At 43.6% G+C, this 19,434-nt stretch overlaps 1 protein-coding gene and 1 pseudogene across 1 annotated transcript in view; one reads left to right on the top strand and one right to left on the bottom strand.

Moving 5' to 3' along the window:
• Nucleotides 1-19,434, bottom strand: part of RGS6 (regulator of G protein signaling 6) — a 583,949-nt gene that overhangs the window by 499,086 nt on the left and 65,429 nt on the right.
• Nucleotides 3,537-4,167, top strand: LOC118890871 (annotated as a pseudogene).

Here is a 19,434-nt window from a genome sequence, read left to right as displayed (position 1 = left end):
CTGAGTAAACTTCTGATTATATGAAATTAACTTGTAATGGCCTCTTTGGCCCAATCTTTCCCTTTCCTCTCGTCAGATCATTTGGAAATCCATATTCTGGCAGAGTTCACAAGAGCTCACTTAGCTGGGAGACCAAACATCAAGCTAATTAGCAGATTCATAACTGACTGCTCCAGATATACAGGGACTGCAAGATCAGCTCCTCCAGCAAATATGTCTACTGTGCACGGAGAAAATTCTTGGCAAAGCCATTAACACAACTTCATAGTGAGGCAGGTCTATGCTGCTGGTAGAATAGAACTTCTGCCACTTCTCAACCTCCCCCATGTAGATGAGGGCTCAGAGAAGCCGTGACTGCCCAAGCACCTCCTCTCAGGTAGCATCAGGTAACATACAGTGTTCCAGAATGCTCATGCAAGCACCAAGCAAAAATCCCTAAGCCTACTTTTCAACTCAAATTAAGATTGTGCTGCTAAATTAGACTGTGAACAAGGTGAAGTGCCCTGGGGTCCATCCTCAGCCATTAACTGAGGCTAAAATGTCAGCCACCTGCAACTCCTAACACAAACTATAATGACCACTGACTCCATCTTTGCAGAGGCCTTGATTTCAGAGGATGAGCAAATGAACCAAGAGGGGATATAAAAATTCACTTGTCTGTGGCCTTTCAGAAACTACATGCGTGACAGTACATCCTTAAAACATGTTTCAGCAGACTGGGAGTAAGGTACATTTCTCGAAAGTCAACATGGAAAACAGTGGGTCCCTATTAATTCCCTGGAGCTCTACTGTGCTCAGAAGGAGGTGTACTCATGCTCCTTTTTGCAACTATTAATAGCCCCTAGGCAACTGCTTTTCAGATTTTTCTTTAATTTAAACTCACCCAAAACTGCAAATTCTCATAGACAAACACAATCACGAGTCTATTCTGGATTACCAGGTGAGACAGTTGTGTAAATATATTAGGAATATGAGATGGAAAATAGCATTGACCTTCACATTAGTCACCTTGAGAATGGGCACACTTCGTATTTAGTGTTACTGATGTTCAGACCACTTAAGAGGAGGGAATGTCAGATAAAGCTGAGTTCCTTGTCTGGCTCTGCCCCTGACAAACTGCTAGGCCAGTTACTCAAGTTCTCCACTGGCAAAGAGTTACGGGGTCTTCGTAAGAATTACATGAGCTAATATCAGAGGACTTTGCATGTTGCCTGGTTCATGGATAGTGTGTTTAGGGATCCGATTTGGGGTTTTGCTTTTTGTTTTACTGGGTTTTGTTTTGCTTTTGGGTGTTGAATCCTGAAATTGCATTTAAATGGCGATCTCTCATTTCAGCAAGATGTTGAGCTAAGATGACATACACTTTCAAACATTCCTGCTATAAGCACCTAGAAATATCAGACACAATAATTTTTTAAATGCATACTTGAACCTGCAATAAAGAATAGGAAATTACCAGGTGCCAGAAACAAAGCCTCAACTGAAAACCAGAAGTAAGCAGAGGAATCAACCGGGCAGCCACTCCTGGGGCTGAGGGGGACCACAGGGCAGAGGAAGGAATAGTATAAGCATTGATCCAGTGGAAGTAAGGGTGTACATGTCAACTAGCACATGGGAACAGGAGGCAAAGCCCGTGAGTCCTGCCCGAGAGAGGAGGGTCCTGCCCAAAGTGAGGCCCTGCAAAGAGCTGCGACCCCAGGAAAAATGGGCTGAAAAGTATTTCCCTACCAGCTCAGCTAGCTTGTCCATCTCTGGCTTCAGGGGAGGAGAACTAAAAGCTTCCTGCAAAATTTGAACCTCATACCTCTGCCTCTGGAGCATTTGGGGTACAGATTTAGGCTACAGTCTGGAAATGCCCAACCTAAGAAATAAGCATAAAAATTGGTCCTGGGCCAATGACGGGCATGGGAAAAATGAGAGCAAAACTCCCACAACCCATGCTACAGACAATTAGAAAAGTCAGACCCAGGAAGCTCACAAGTGATAAAAGCACAGTGAACCGGAGGATTCCAGCCCTAAGAACTGGAAATAATAGAAAACTCTGAGAGAGAATATAATTAGGTATGTTTAAAAGGAGAGAAAAACCAATCTCAGATGCCAAAAATACATTTGATAAAACTCAATATTAATTTATGATTTCTTAAAAATAACAAAATTTGGCAAACAAGAAAACCTTTCTTACAAATCTAAGACTAGAAAGACATTTTCTTAACCCAATAAAGGGCACACGCTAACCAGCCTATGGATAGCGTCATTCTTAATGGCACAGCACTATAAGCTCTCCTTTTAAAGTCAGTAATGAGACAAGAAAGGTTACTATCACTTCCTGTATTCAACACTGTGTTGAGGGGGTTCACAAACTTTCTGTAACGGGCCTGATAGCAAATACTTTAGGCTTTGCAAACTAGAAAGTCTCTGTTCCAAGTAGTCAACTCTGCTGTTGTAATGCAAAAGGAACCAGAGACAAAAAGAGTGTGGCTGTGTTTCAATAAAACTTCATTTACAAAAACAGGTATTAGAGTGGAAGTCCAAGCCAATACATTAATTCAAGAAAAATAAGTGAAAGTTACTGTGATATAATAAAATACATGTATCTGGTCTTCATCCCGGGTTCCTAGCACAGAGCTCCTAAAACCCCTGGAATTTCCTGAGTGATAGGGGTGAGAGGAGTGTCTTTTGCTATTCATAATAAGTCCCTTTTAACCACAGGTGAATTTATGCTAATGAGGTGACTCCTGGCAGATGAAGATGGTTACCAGAGGAGAGGGGAGAGGGGCTGGAGACTGAGTTCAATCACCAATGGCCAATAATTTAATCAATCATGCCTATGTAATGAAACCTCCATAAAAACCACAAAGGACAGGGTTTGGAGAGCTTCTGGGTAGGTGACCACGTGGAGGTGCTGCGAGGGTGGCGTGCCTGGAGAGGGCATGGAAGCCCCGTGTACCCCTCCCCCCATATCTTGCCCTATACATCTCTTCTATTTGGCTGTTCCTAAGTTGTATCCCTATGATAAACCAGCGATAGTAAGTACAGTGCTTTCCTGAGATCTGTGCACCATTCTAGCAAATTATTGAACTCAGGAGGGGGTCATGGGAACCTACTAGTCAAAAGCATGGGAAGCCCAGACTTGGAACTGGCATCTGAAGAGGGGGCAGTCTAGAGGGGTCTGCGCTAACTCCAGGTCGATAACGCCAGAATTGAATTAAATTGTAGGCCATCCAGTTGGTCCACAGAAAATTGAAATGTGTGGAAAATCCACGCATGTGTTGTCAGTAGAAAAACGGTTTTCCTGTAGTCGCACAAACTTAAAAAAAAAAAAATCTGTCATTATCAAAAAGTTATATATCCATATGCATAGGAAATGCAAGACTATTTACAGATAAACCATGAAAATAAATAAGAGTTCAGCAAGATATACAAAAACAAGTAATGTTCCTATGCACTAGCAACAACAGGAAAACATAATAAAAAGATGCCATTAACAGTACGAACACAGGGGGCGCGACCAGGCCAAGGCCGGCCGGGGGCTCCGCATGCTGCAGCTGCCCCCGGGGCGCCCCCTCCGCCGCCCTCTCCGCGGAGCCAGGCTGAGCCGAGCTCACCGGCTAAGCCGAGCCAGCAGCCCGTAGCCAGCCGGCAGCCCTCCCGGAGGTGGCGGCACAGGGAGGGGACCGACGCACGCACGTGGCCCCAGCGGCCGCCAGGGCAGACAGCGGCCCCGCGGGGGGCGCAGCGTTGGCGGCTCCAGGCCCTGGACCAGGCAGTGGCGGCCCAGGGACCAGCGTCTACTTTGAGAGACCCCTTGGGGCCGCAGGCGAGGGCCCGAGCAGCACGGAGGATGAGGGCCCAGTGAGGTGCCAAGGGAAGATCACGGTTGAGTAGGAACGCAAGGAGCTACGGAAGCGCCTCAACCTGGAGGAGTGGATCCTGGAGCAGCTCATTCGCCTCTACGACTGCCAGGAAGAGGAGATCCCGGAGCTGGAGACTGATGTGGATAAATCCTGACGTGGAGGGCGATGATACCCGAGCTGCCAGGGTCAAGGAGCCGCTGGTGGACTGTTACAAACCCACTGAGGTCTTCATCTCTGGCCTGCTGGACAAGATCCGGGGCATGCAGAAGCTGAGCACACCCCAGAAGAAGTAAGGGTCTTCGACCCAGGTGAACGATGGTTCCCACAGGACAATCGCTGACCCCCAACCTCGTAGCAACAGCAATTCCGGGGGGCCCTGCAGCCTGGCCTGCTGCCATGAGCTTGGCTCCCCATGCCCCTGGCCCGGGGGCCTCTTCCCTGCCCCCTCAGTTTTCCATTTTGGGGGGGATTTATTATTATTAAACTGATGGGAGTTTTTGTGTTTTTATACTGACTGCGGCGCGGGCTCTTTAATAAAGCTAGGATACGCCTTTGGTGCAGTTAAAAAAAAAGAAAAAAAAAGCAACAGAAATATAGGGTATGGGATACTTACGAATTCCCTCAATAAAGATATGTAAGAAAAGTATACCAAAAATTGGGAAATTCTATTGAAGGACATTAAAAAACAACTAAATAAACACAGTATAACATGTTTGTGGGTGAGAAGACCCATTATCATAAGAAGACAAATTTTCATAATGTGTCTGTAAAACGTCTGAGTAATTCCAACAAAGCAAAACAGGGCTCCACATTCCTGAAATATATTTTAAAGTGTAAAGAGCCTGGTATGGCCAAAACAATTCTGAAGGTGAAATACTATAGAGCAGTTAAACAAATCGACATGGATAAATCTCCAAAAAAAAAAAAAATGTCGGAGGGAAACATACAGTATAATACAATTCATGTCCATTTTAAAACACTCCCTCCAAAAGGCCTAGACACACCTGGGATTGGCAGAGGTGTGACTACAGAGGGAGGGTGGGTGCAGATGGGCATGGGGCAGGGTAGGGTTTTAGGAATACCTAAAATGTATTTTTTGGGAGAAAGAAGAAAGAACACATGCCAACAAATAGAGCAAATAGCATCCGATCACAAATATGAATATCTAAAATTTTCTATATAATTTGGAAATCAGGTAAAAATTGAGTTTTTTGCCAGTATTTTAATGAAGAATTAAATTGATGCCCAGCTTGTTTGGGAGGCATACAAGTCTCAAAAAAAAAAAAAAAAAAAAAAAACTCCCTGCTGAGCCAGAGAATGCAAACTCAGTCACCTGGATTCCTTTCTTCCAGTGCAACACCGACCCGGGCACAGCTGGGACCATCTCCACATCTGGTTTGTGGTCTGAGCTGGTTAATGTTTAACCTGCATCGTTTAAGCTTAAGCTCACACCACAGTCTTCATTTCACAAACTAATTCGCTTGGGGAAAAAAAAAAGTTAGCGTCCATTTAAACATCAGTGCTGGAAATACACCTGTCTGTCATACACAGTCCCATAGTGTTCTATAGGCTTGATATGTTTATAATTTGAAACATTATTTTTAAAAGAAACACTGTTCAGAACAAAAAAGATACCAGTCTTAGGACATAATGAAAAGACGTCTAAAATCCTACGTTGCGTTGGACAGGACCAGTGCTCCCTGGCCCCATCACCCACCTCAGCTGCTGGACCCAATGCCAGCGACTCTTTCCTTTTTCCAAAAATCAAAGCCTCCTACAAAGAATGAATATTTGTCAGACTTGAAAATATTCCCAAGAATATGCCACAGGCTCAGAAGACAACTTAAAAACAAGGATTCCAGAAATGTTTGGGGCAATAGCAACATCAGTGGAAGCATCGAAGGATTACAACTATCCCAAGGTCACTAGTTTGAAGAGAGCAAAATCCACTTACACTGTAAATCTGATTTTTCTTTAATTCAGCAGCGGCAACTAAAGTCACTCCTCTCCTGACTGTCAGTGTCATCTAGTATGGGAGCCAACACGCCGCACAGCTAAGAGTGATGTTGGAACCAGCATTAAAAATGACACCCCACCCTTACAAAGAGCGTGCCATTCAACACAGGGCTCATGCAGTGGTTGTAAATTACTGCAGATCCTCGCAGCATCCGGGGGGATTTACCAAGGTGTTTGGCTCAGAAAATCGGAAACCTGTTAATCAAACACTGAACCCCATGGGTCAGTAGAAAGGAAACACTGTTTTCACAGTGAGATCGGATCCAGCAGCTGCGATAAGGACAGGGCACCACGAGGGAAAGGCAGAGGACTCAGAGAACCTGATCAGCTTAGAGGGAGGGATGCCCAAGCAGCAAACGTTGCCTGCGTGGTTTCTGAAGCTGCTCACCCTCAAGTCCAATAAAAATCAGAAGAAAAGGCTGCAAGCCCCCATCCCACTCTGTGGACAAGAGTTCCCTTGTCCATCGTCAGTTCATCACACAAAGCCTGCATTATGTGTACAACTTACATTCAACAAAGCATAGACATGTTTGTTCACAAATGTGTATTTAGTTCATGAGTATTTATTGAGTGCCTTCCATGGCCGAGTGCGGGACTGGTATACAAATGGTGACCTGAAACAGCCGCGTCCCCGCCCTCATCAAGTGTGGGGTAAATTAAGTATGCTGTTCACAAAACCAATGACAAATTTCTTCTAAGAAGGCTTTAATTCTCCCCTCATTTGTCGCTGTAGGAATCTGCCTACAAAAGGGCTCCGACTCACCTTTTAAATGTGCAAGATCACACACTATCCCTATAAACTCCCACACGTTGAGATTGCCGTGTTCATGGCTCCTGGCCATTAAAACTGGTAAAACAGAGTCTTTAATACATAATTCATCTTACTGAAGAACGTATCCACGCTTCATTTTACAGGAGCTATTTGATGATTAACTTCGCTTACTCGACAAGGGACTCGACTGGCAATAAAGGCTAAAGTTTCTTGTTTGCTTACTCTATGCCAGGCACTGTTAAGTATTTCCCACGTACTAACTCATTTAGTCTTCACAACGATACAGCCATGTGGGTATTACTTTTATCCTCAATTTACAGATGAGGGTAAATGAGACATTCCCAGGTTCACAAACCTGCCCAAAGTCACACAGCTGGTAAATGGTTGAGTCACAATTCAAATTGTGGTCCAAGCTCTTTACCACTCACAAAGCTGCCTCCGAGACAGAAAAGATGGAGGTAAAACCTGATGGCCACACACTAATTCTTATACACATGGACCTCATCCAAAAAGGAAGATGACAGAAGCTGACAACTGTAAAGCAATAAAAAAAATACTTTAGAAAGGTCAACAATCTGCGTGGGGTGGGGGGGTGGAGGGTTAACAGACTTGGTCACTAAAATACCTTGGAGGGCATTTCAGAGTGTTTTAAGTGGGAAGCAGGGGATGGGTGATGAGGAAGTTGAAGGCTGCCAGCACAAGGGACTGATCGTAAGCGTGGCGGGAGAGTAAAGGAAACACACAGAAGTCCAGCTCCGAGAGAAAGCAAGTCTAAGGAAAAGGACGGCTGTTCTATTTAGTGTTGGAGAAACCTGAGCATCCTTACAGAAACCGGTAGAAAGAGGAAGAAATGCAGGCATGAAAAGCAGAAAAACAGATGACACGTTCAAGAAGAGGGAGGACGGGCTGGAGAGGGGACCTTTTGAAAGAAGGATAGACGAGTTTTTGATAAAAGAGGAGGAAAGTTTTCTAATTAGGTGGAAAGGAGATCAAATGAGAGAGATCCTATGAGATCACCTTGAAATTATCAGGAAAACAGGAATCAAGGTCATCTGCTAAGACTGAAGCAGATTTGAAGAGAGGGAAACGTTCTGATAATTACCACAGGAATAAATACGGCTGTGTGTGTGTGTGTGTGTTGTGTGTGTGTGTGTGCGCACACATACCCACACACGAGAACAGAAACACCCTTTGATTAAAATACTTCTCTAAGAAACTGTAAATAACTCCTCAAGGAAGTCTACTTCTAGTATATATTTTAGGTTTCTCTCCCACATCAAAGCTATGGTTGCTATCTTCGTATATAAGTCTATTTTGAGATACTGTGCAGAGGAGGGGACAATGTGAAACAAGAAAAGTTCATTTGTCTCAACTTCTGTGGAGGCAATAATATGATAAAGAGGCAAGAGAAATGTTAGTATCTTATAAGGCCCTGAAACATTTGTTAATTAATTTTTCAGAAGGAAGGTTTTATTTCAATGGTAAGAATAGTTATCACCACCAAGGCATAGGAGAGAGAAAAAAAAATCAGGGGACCTAAGAAGTGAGGAACAGAGACGAAGCACGGTCTGATGGCCACACACTACTTCTCATACACGTGGACCTCATCCAGAAAGGAAGATGGCAGAAGTGACAACTGTAAGGCAGGCGGCTGCCTCTGGGACTGGTTCTTCCAGACAAGGAACAGGAAGGGAAGCCTGCTTCCTTATACCGACCCAGGATCGCGATTTCCCGCAAAGCAGCCAGATGGGCTATAAAATTCTTCAAAGGTAGAAATACCAATTCACTCAACAAATATTTCTTTAACACCTATGTTCCAGACACTAAGCTAACTGCTGGGGAGAGAGAAATGACTGGCTTCCTGTATTAGTTTATCTATGGCTGTGTGGATTAAAACTACTCTAAAACTCAGTGGCTTAAAATAACAAAACAACTGTTAGGGTTTCCCTGGTGGCGCAATGGTTGAGAGTCTGCCTGCCAATGCAGGGGACACGGGTTCGAGCCCTGGTCTGGGAAGATCCCACATGCCGCGGAGCAACTGGGCCCGTGAGCCACAATTACTGAGCCTGCGCGTCTGGAGCCTGTGCTCCGCAACAAAAGAGGCCGTGATAATGAGAGGTCCGCACACCGCGATGAAGAGTGGCCCCCGCTCGCTGCAACTAGAGAAAGCCCTCACACAGAAACGAAGACCCAACACAGCCATAAATAAATAAATTAAAAAAAAAAAAAAGAGTTGGGTAAAAGATATAACAATTGAATGCAATGGGCAAATCTTGATTGGGTTTTAAAAAAAAAACAAAAAACAACTGTTATCTCACAGTTTCAGAAGAGGTGGCTCTGGCTCAGGGTCTCTGTGTTGGGGGTCCACCAGGGTCAGTGACCACTAGAATGATGCACAGGACTCACGTATGGTATTACTTATGGCTCTGATTTATTACAGCAAAATCAGCAAAGGGTGCCTGGAGTGAAGTCCGTAGGAAACCAGGCACAAGCTGCCAAGAGTCCTCTCCCTACCAAGTCACACAGGACAGGCTTAATTCCCCAGCATCGTATTGTGACTACAATTTGTGAAATGTTCTCTACCAGGGAAGCTCATCAGAGACTCAGTGCCCGAGGTTTTTATTGGTGGCTGTTCACATACCCACCCTCTGTCTAGCACATACCAAAATTCCAGACTTCCAGATAGAAGCAGGTGTTCATGATAAAAATACTGCTTGCACAGTTTAGGGACAGTCAACCACTCTCACCATCAGTTAGAGAATGGTGAGAACCCTCCCTAAATCCAAGCTCCCAGATGCCAGCCAAGAGCCAATCTTGCAAGCAGGACTTTCTAAGGATGGCAGTTTCAGGCCTGCTATGTGAATTCTTTGCTATGCAGTGTCCCATGAGGTTGTAGTCAAGGTGTCAGCTGGGGCTCCTTCATCTGAAGCCTTGACTAGAGCTAGAGGTATGCTCATAAGAAAGCTCTCGCACGCAGCTACAGGCTGGAAGTTCTTCCCTGTGCAGGGCTCTCCACGTGGCTGCCTGCACATCCTCAACATATGGCAGCTGGCATTCCCCCACGGCAAGCCATAAGAGAGTAAGAGATCGAGAACATGCCCCAAATGGAAGCCACAGTCTCTAATACACTAATCTCAAAGTGACATACCATCACTTCCACTGCTGGTCCACTGCTGGTCACAAAGACCAACTCTAGTACAATGTGGGAAGAGGAGGGGATGCCAAGAGTCAGGGGTCATGGTGGGCTGTCTTGGAGGGTGCCTACCACAGCCTACCCTCTGGCTCCCAATGATTCACATCCCTCCTACATGCAGCATACACTAACCCCTCCCACGGTCCCTAAAAGTCTCATCCCATCACAGCATCAGTTCCACGTCTAGACGCTTGTCATCTAGATCATGTCTAAGTACAGATGAGACTTCTTCAGTATAGTCCCTGATGTACGGCTCCTCTCAATCTGTAGACACCTGTCACTCAAGCGACACACACTCAACACACAATGGTGGGACAAGCAAAGGATAACTGCTATAAACACTCCTGCTCACAAAGTGGTAATGAGGAGCACGTAGGGGTAGCAATTCTAAAATCCTGCCGAGCAGATGTTCCTTGATTTGGTCTAGAGGTGAGGTCTGAGAATAGTTCTCTGTGACCCTTAACGCCACCCTCCAGGCTCCTGGTTTTGGCCTCTCCATCATCTTTCCATTTTCATGAAGGGTAAAACGCATTTGCAGAGGAGTAATTTCCTCAGCTTGCCTCCTACTTGTTGATACCTGGGGGTCCAAAGACCTCTCTTCATTTTGTTCTATGTTCCTTTCATTTCAAGCTGATGGCGCCTCTCCAAGTATGACTCTTAAAAACTCTGAAGGTCTTCCGTGACTCCTTTTAGGATTCACTCCATTAGACAAAAGCCCCACCCACCAATCCCTGTGCATTCGGTCCTTCCTCACCCTGGGCTTTTGCTGGGGTACCATGTCCTTGAGCCTCCAAGAAGCACTCTTGTTTGATCAAGTGGATCTGTGAAGACAAACCCTTAATCTCTTTAGAGGGCTCTTTGGCTGGCTGCTTGGTACTCTGAGACACCATCTTAGATTTTGTGAGATCTTAAGCAAAGATTTTACAGTCACACCCTTGGCTTCACGTTTGGAGCTTGTTTTCCTAAAAGTGGCCCAAATTTGATCTTTGCTTAGAAGCCATTTCTTGCTGCAAATCTTCAAAAACAGCTAGTCCTGGCTCTTTTTTGCTGACGGCTTCTGCCTTCAGCTTCTCTCTTCCTGCAATTTTACTATAAGCAACAGGAAAAAAACAGAAGGCACTTTCAACACCTCGGTTAGAAATCTCCTTAACTGGGGGCTTCCCTTGTGGTGCAGTGGTTGAGAGTCTGCCTGCCAATGCAGGGGACACGGGTTCGAGCCCTGGTCTGGGAGGATCCCACATGCCGTGGAGCAACTAGGCCCGTGGGCCACAACTACTGAGCCTGTGCGTCTGGAGCCTGTGCTCTGCAACAAGAGAGGCCACGATGGTGAGAGGCCCGCGCACCGCGATGAGGATTGCTAAATATTTTGCCACCACATAACAGACTCTCCCTTTTCCAGTTCCCAGTATTATTTTCCTGTAAGCCTTCACTGGCAGCCTCCTCAAAGTCCAAACTTCTATAGACAGTGTATTCAAGGTACGTTAAGCTTTTATTAACCTGTTCCTCAAAGTCCTTACAGCTTTTTCCACTGCACACTGCCAAGATTCAAGGCCACTACCACATTTTAGTGTTTCGTTACATCAGCACCCCACTTCTACTACCAAAATCTCATTAGTTTCCTATTGCTGTGTAATAAGCCACCCTGATTAAAACAATAAGCGTCTATTGTCTCCCATGCTTTCTGAGGGTCAGAAATTGGGAGCCTAAATTTAAACGGATTGGTTTCAGCTCAGGGTCTCCCGTGAGTTGCAATCAAGCTGATGGGCAGAGTCTGTAACAGCTGAAGGCTCAACAAGGGGAAGATCTGCTTCTAAACTCACTCACATTGTTGTTGCCAGCCCCGTTTTTTATTAGCTGCTGCCACGGGACTGAGTCTCTCTCCATCCGTTGCCTATTTTCCCAGCCCAGCAGCTGGCTTTCCATAGAATGAGTGGTCCAAGAGAAAGAGCCCAACATGGAAACCTCAGTCACTTATAACCTAATCTTGGACACGACAAACCATCACTTCCGTAGTAATCTATTTTCAAAGGCGTGACTACCAGGAGGTGAGGATCACTGGGGGCCATCTTGGTGGATGGCTACCACGTTTCCTACCTGGAAGTCTAACGGGATGCTAGCCATCAACAACTACTTACAATAAAATTTAATAAGGGCCATAAAAACACATGGGAGAAGTTATCACCAGCTTACCCTGAGGAGTCAAGTTGGTGTGACAGAGGAGGTGATGTGTATGTAATTTAGGGCCCTAAAGGGATGAATGAGATTTGTCAGACACATGGAAGAGCCTCGGCCTGCTGGAAGCTTCCCATGCATTTCTCTTTTTGCATATCCTACCTGCCTGGTAAATTCAATAACCCCAAAGCTCTTCCTAAGAGCAACTATGGAACGACTTAATTTAATATCAGTGTTTCTGGAGGACACATTACCATTTAATAGATGAATCAAAAGCATAATGGTAGATGACAAACACTATGCTTGGAAATGTCTCATGTAAAGGTCAAACTTAAGGGGGAAAAATGACAAACAGACGAATAAAGCGAAAATACACCGTTTGATAACAAATGTGAAAGTCAGAATAAATGCCCCTAATTTGGTAAAGCACACAGCTCTTCAACACATGATAGTGATTATTTAAATAAGAAGGCAAGAAGAAAGATGGAGATGGAGAAAGAAATGCTAACCAAAGGACCTCCACGTGAAACAGATGCAAAGCACAGTTTAAAGAGTGGGTGGAAAACTAGGTTAGGCAAGCACACTGGAGTATAAAAGCTAATTTTTCATTTCTTATTATAAGTGATACAATCTTTTTATAAAAATCTGTAAATAAGCATAAGAAAGAAAGTAAAAGCCACCCATGACCTTAAATTCTAGGGATAACCACTAACTGGATTACAGACTATACCCTTGTAGACTGCTGATAGATAGGTAGAGAAATACACATATACCACACACACACATATATGTATGTATATATATGCATGTATGTATGTATATGTGTGTGTAATTTTGGAAATATGTCATTTTTGGAAATGGCTCCATGTTTTTCATGAATATAAAATTAACACATAAATATTAAATTCACTTACGGGTAATGCATTCTAAAGTCTAAATATTATGGAGAGGCATGAGGGAGAGTAAAATTCACCTGTACTTCTTTTACTCAGGGGGAAAAACACTTTAGTGTTAACACCTAGTATTCTTCTTACAGGCATATTCAATGCAAATATGATTTTAATGCAAAAATAGGCTCATGCTGTTTTGTTAAGTGCTTCTCTCACTTAAAAGTACATGGCGGCTACCTTCCTCCGTGAACACGTGTACACCTACAGTATTTTTAATGACTATATAGTTCCAGAATAGGTATGTACCATAACTGATTTAACCAGTCCCTACTGATGAGCATTTATGCTGCTCCCAATTTTCCATCATTGTCAACAAGCCTCAGCATTGATACCTTTATGCACACATCTTTGCACACTTACCGGTTACTTCGTCAGGATAAACTTCTAGAGTTAGGTTTGTTATGTCAAAAGACATTCACTACTTTTTCTTTTAATTTATTTAATTTATTTATTTATTTTTGGCTGTGTTGGGTCTTCGTTGCTGAGTGAGGGCTTTCTCTAGTTGCAGCGAGCGGGGGCTCCTCTTCGTTGCAGTGCGCGGGCTTCTCATTGCGGTGGCTTCTCTTGTTGCGGAGCACAGGCTCTAGGCGTGCAGGCTTCAGTAGTTGTGGCACGTGGGCTCAGTAGTTGTGGCTCACAGGCTCTAAAGCACAGGCTCAGTAGTTGTGGCGCACGGGCTTAGTTGCTCCACGGCATGTGGGATCTTCCTGGACCAGGGCTCAAACCCGTGTCCTCTGCACTGACAGGCAGATTCTTAATCACTGTGCCACCAGGGAAGCCCAAGACATTCAGTTTTAAAGAACTTATATGCATATTGCTGCATGTCCCACCATAAATGTTATACCAATGTATACCCACACCAAGAGTATAGAAATGTCTCCGGCCACCACCTTCACCATCACTGAGTACTAGAAGCACATACAGTCTTAATTTTCATTTCTTCAGACATGAACGACAATATATTAAGACAATACACTTTAAAATGTTTAAAGATCATTTAAACTTCTTCTTTGTGAATTACACATCCTTGTTTTTTACCAAATTTTCATGGAAGTGTTCACTGTTTTCGTATTCATTTGTTAAGTGCCCTCCCACCCAAATGCACACCCATTCACATGTTTAACACCCTGGCAGCAAAGTGTTATCAGCAGAACATAAATAAGAACTCACAGGGTTAGGAAAATATTGAGCCACATTCAAATTTTCCTGACTCCAAAACTCAGCCATTTCCCACAGCGGTGCAGACTATGCTTATGCCTCTTCAGGACTAAGAGCAGGCATTCCCAAACCGCTGTTCATTTCAAACTCCTGACACCCGCTTCTCACCCCACATCAGTTTAACCAGGCATAGCATTTTTGAGGGTGCCCAGGTGATTCAGTGGGCAGCGGCGTTTGGAACCACTGACCAAAGATTCCATCCCCCAGCTGCTGGGAATGCTGCTGGCTCACAGCCCTTGGCTGTCAGCCCTCTCTCAAATTGCCCTTGGTTGATAAGAGTTAACTAATTTAAGTTCATGTCCCTTCTTGGGCCTGCTGCCTCCTACGACTGGAGGATATGAAGATACAAAGACCCATCCTTGGGACTTCCCTGGCGGTCCAGTGCTTAAGACTCTGCGCTTCCACTGCAGGGGGCACGGGTTCTATCCCTGATCGGGGAACTAAGATCCCGCATGCTGCGCAGCGTGGCCAAAAAAAAAAAAAAAGACCCATCCTTGGTGCCCTACCTCAGAAAATCCCAGTTCCAGAATTCCCACTGGGTAAGAGGCCTTACGACTGCAGTGAAGCCCATCTTCTCCTTCTGCCCAACTCTGCCTCCTCCCCCTCCCCCCAAGTGCTGACCCTGAGAGATTCCCTAACAATGTCCTACACACTCATCACAGAGGCTGCTTCCTGAGGGGAACCAGCCTGTGTCATGACTACATGGACCTTCCCCTAAAAGAAAAAACTTCCTCTAAAAGAAGAAACTAAACAAAATCTTCCTCAAAAGCCTTACATACAGCTGAAGGTAGTTACCAAAGCATAGTCAGAAATCCTTTCAGGTGGAGTTATTGTTTAGTGAGAGTTTCTGTTTGGGGTGATGAAAAACTTTTGAAAATAGTGGTGACGGGTGCACGAAATTATGAAGGTAATGGATTAATGCCACTGAATTGTACATTAAAAAGTTAAAAAGGTATATTTTATGTTATATACATTTTACCACAATTTTCAAAAAGTAATAACGTAATATACCCCAAATCATTAAATTGTATACTTTAAATGGGTAAATTGTTCAGTAAAGTTGCAGGATACAAAATTAATATACAGAAATCTGTAGCATTTCTACACATTCATAATGAACTATCAGAAAGAGAAATTTTAAAACCCACCCCATTTACAATTGCATCAAAAGGAATAAAATGCCTAGGGATAAATTTAACCAGGGAGGTGAAACACCTGTACTCTGAAAACTGTAAGACATAGAGGAAAGAAATTAAAGATGACCCAAATAAATGAAAAGCTACACCATGCTCATGAACTGGAAGAATTAATATTGTTAAAATGTCCATACTACCCAAAGCAATCTACAGATTCAATGCAATTCTTACCAAAATATCCATGGCATTTTTCACAGAACTAGAAAAAATAATCCTAAAATTTTTATGGAACCACAACAGACCCTGAATAGCAAAAGCAAACTTGAGAAAGAAGAGCAAAGCTGGAGGTATCATGCTGCCTGGCTTCAAACTATACTACAAAGCTACAGTAATCAAAACAGTATGGTACTGGCACAAAAACAGACACACAGATCAGTGGAACCGAACAGAAATCCCAGAAATAAACCCACACTTACATGGTCAATTAATCTATGACAAAGGAGGCAAGCCTATACAATGGAACAGACAGCCCCTTCAATAAATGGTGATGGGAAAACTGGACAGCTACATGCAAAAGAATGAAATTAGGTCACTTTCCTAACCCACATACAAAAATAAACTCAAAATGGATTAAAGATTTATATGTAAGATCTGAAACCATAAAACTCCTAGAAGAAAACATAGGCAGTATGCTCTTTGACATTGGTCTTAGCAATATTTTTTGGATCTGAATCCTCAGACAAGGGAAACAAAAGCAAAAATAAACAAATGGGACTACATAAAACTAAAAAAGCTTTTGCACAGTGAAGGAAACCATCAACAAAACGATAAGACAACCTACTGAATGGGAGAAGATATATGCAAATGATATGTCCAACTGTTACCTCACGCAAGTCCATGTGCCTGACACACAGTGAGGTCAAACAATACCAAAACATCAGAGTTTGGAGCAGAGAGAGGTTTATTGCAGGGTTATGCAAGGATATGGGTGGCTCATGCCTTAAAAAACCCCGAACTCCCCGAAAGCTTTCAGCAAAGCCCTTTTATAGGGAAGGTGAGGGAGGGATGTGGTTAGTTGTTGCAGACTTCTTGGTGTCAGATCCTTTGTTCTTGAGGTCAGGTCACGTGTTGGTCACAATGTTCCTGTAACCCTCCACTAAAACACGTTATTCTTTGTTCTGACAAAAAAGGGCAAGGTCCCAAGGCTCAACTTTCACCCTCTGAGGTTTAGGCCCTGGCTAAGAGGAGGGGATCTCTGCACAGCTGGATACCCTGGCCTGGGAGTGTTCGTCCAGTACCCAGTCTGGGTCCGTCCACCAGTGCCCAGGCCTGGCTGAGGAGGCAGATCTCAGCTGGCGGCGCCCTCAGGGCCAGGTCCCCAGACCCTCCCCAGCCATCATCACTGAGGGAGCCAGGCACCCAGGACCCAGCCAACCCTTAGGCTTTTCATTTAAACTGGAGAGAACCATTTGTATAGGATCAATAGGAATACACGTTGTAGCAAATACCCATCAGGTGAATTCCCAGCTCACAACAGCTGCCCTTCTTTGAGAATAGCCCCAGCCACAGAGGTGGACCTGAAGTAATGATGTGCAGTGTCCTTACACCTTAACCCTGACCTCTGGCCACCTCCTAGGGGGAGACAACTGATCTAAGCTGGACTAATTTTTGAAACTTGAAAGGAGAGACTGAAGCCGGTTGAAGATGTTACCTTAATGGCTGTGTCCGTATACTCCAGTTGCTGAGACCTCCATGCACTGCGACCCATGCAGACCGCCGCAGGCATTAGGTCACAGAGGAAGGGATGCGGGAGAGGTTCGCTGCTTCTTCAAGGCCTGGGCCCGGCCAATGGGAGGCCTTGGTAAGAGCTCTGGAGCCCTGCAGGACACAGCCCCCAGCCTGTCCCCGGGCCCCCCAGCTCACCCGCCGGCCCCGAGGCTGGAGGGACTGGAGGCCCCCGGGGAGAAGGCCCTGATCTGCCTCTCACTGCACTTTCTGCCATGAGGACCACTGCGAGGCTGACCATTGGCGCTATGGGTCTCGTGCTAATGGCCTCGTGCCTATTACAAAACAAGGGGTCAATATCCAAACTACATAAAGAACTCATACAACTCAATATCAAAAAAAAAAAAAAATCCGATTAAGAAATAGACAGGAACTGAACAGAAATTTTTCCAAAGAAGACATACAGATGGCCAAGAGGCACATGAAAAGATACTCGACCTCACTAATCATCAAGGAAATGCAAATCAAACCCCCAATGAGATACAACTCACACCTGTCAGATGGCTACTATCAAAAAGACAACAAATAACAAATGTTAGCAAGGATGTGGAGAAAAGGGAACCCTTGTACACTGTTTCTGGTAATGTAAACTGGCACAGCCACTGTGGAAAACAGTATGCAGGTTCCTAAAAATAAAACTACCGTATGATCCAGCAATTCTACTTCTGGGTATTTATCCAAAGAAAATGAAAACACTAATTCAGAAAGATATGTGCACCCCAACATTCATTATAGCATTATTTACAACAGCCAAACTATGGGAGCAACCTAAGTGCCCATCAATATATATATATATGTGTGTGTGTGTATATATATATATACACATATATATATGTATATATACACATGTATATATATATATATATACACAAAATATAATGGAATATTACTCAGCCATAAAAAAAGAAAGAAATCTTGCCATTTGTGACAGCTTGGCTGGACCTAGAGGGCATTATGCTAAGTGAAATAAGTCAAACAAAAATATCATACGATTTCACTTGTATGTGGAATCTAAACGAACAAAATAAATGAACAAACAAAACAAGACAGAAACAGACTCATAGATAAAGAGAAAAAACTGGTGTTCGCCAGAGGGGAGCAGGGTGGGGAGGACTAGGTGAAATAGGTGAAGGGGATTAAGAAGTACAAAACTTCCAGTTATAAAATAATTAAGTCATGAGAATATAATGTATGGCATAAGGAATACAGTCAATAATACTGAAATAATCTTATATGGTTTCAGATAGTAACTAGGCATACAATGGTGAGCATTTCATAATGTACAAAAATATAGAATCACTATGTTGTACACTTGAAACTAATATTGCAAGCCAATTTTACTTCAATTAAAAAAAAATAAGGTAAACCACTTGTTCTCCACAAAAAAATAGAATTAAAAAATAAATGGGTGAATCATTGATATGTGAATTATACCTCAATAAAGCTGTTAAAAAAACCCTTTCAGTGCAGTGTAAAGACATGGTGGTCAACAAATGAATAAAATAGCAGCCTCAGCTCCATTAATCCATAGAACACTGACAATATTTTTAAGCCCTCATCCAGGGGTTTTCTTTCACTCACTATCTCATTCCCTAACGTACAGAAACAAAATGCTCATTGATTTGTACTTTACGTATCTTTGGTCAGCAGTAATTCAGGATTTATATGCTGAGTGGTACAGGAAAAAGAATAAGCTATTGCTTGGGCCAGCTCCCAGGGTTAAGAATATTTAAAGACTACTGAGAGCTAAGATATTGGCAACGTTACTAAATTCAGTTTTGCAGTAGCACAAGTGTTTAATTTAACTAAAGCACAAGTTCACACGTACAGAAAACCACCATGAAGCTAGACAACAGACCATTTCTAAAAGAGAAGCAAAACAGGTTTATTTATAAAACCAGAGTGAGCCAAAAGCAGCAGTGCCCAAAGAATATCAGATGCAAAAATCTCTCCCCAGTACAGTCCACTGCCACTACTCCAGGATTTATAAGTACTTCACATTTGCAAACTCCTCCATAATCATCATCATTAGCCATCCCCAAGGAGCCCAGAAGTTTCCATTTTTTGAAAGACTGGCAAGCCTCTTATATCAATGTATACCTTCCCTTAACAAAAGACCTCCATTCAATAAAGGCCAAACCTCCAATAAGAGTAACTGTCATTTAAAGTCTGTGGTTTCTTGCTCCTGGCCCTCCACAATCAATGTACTACCAGAAACCATGATGTTTTACAAAGCTTATATGCTGAAGTGCTTAAGAATGAAAGAAAATGCTAATGTCAAAAATGCCACCCAAAGCATAATGGAAAAAATAATGAGGGACTTCCCTGGCGGTGCAGT

Source organism: Balaenoptera musculus, chromosome 2, assembly GCF_009873245.2.
Source record: "Balaenoptera musculus isolate JJ_BM4_2016_0621 chromosome 2, mBalMus1.pri.v3, whole genome shotgun sequence".
In the NCBI taxonomy this organism is placed as follows: Eukaryota; Metazoa; Chordata; class Mammalia; order Artiodactyla; family Balaenopteridae; genus Balaenoptera; species Balaenoptera musculus.
Note: the sequence above shows the minus strand (reverse complement) of the source record. Positions and strands in the feature narration are given on the sequence as shown.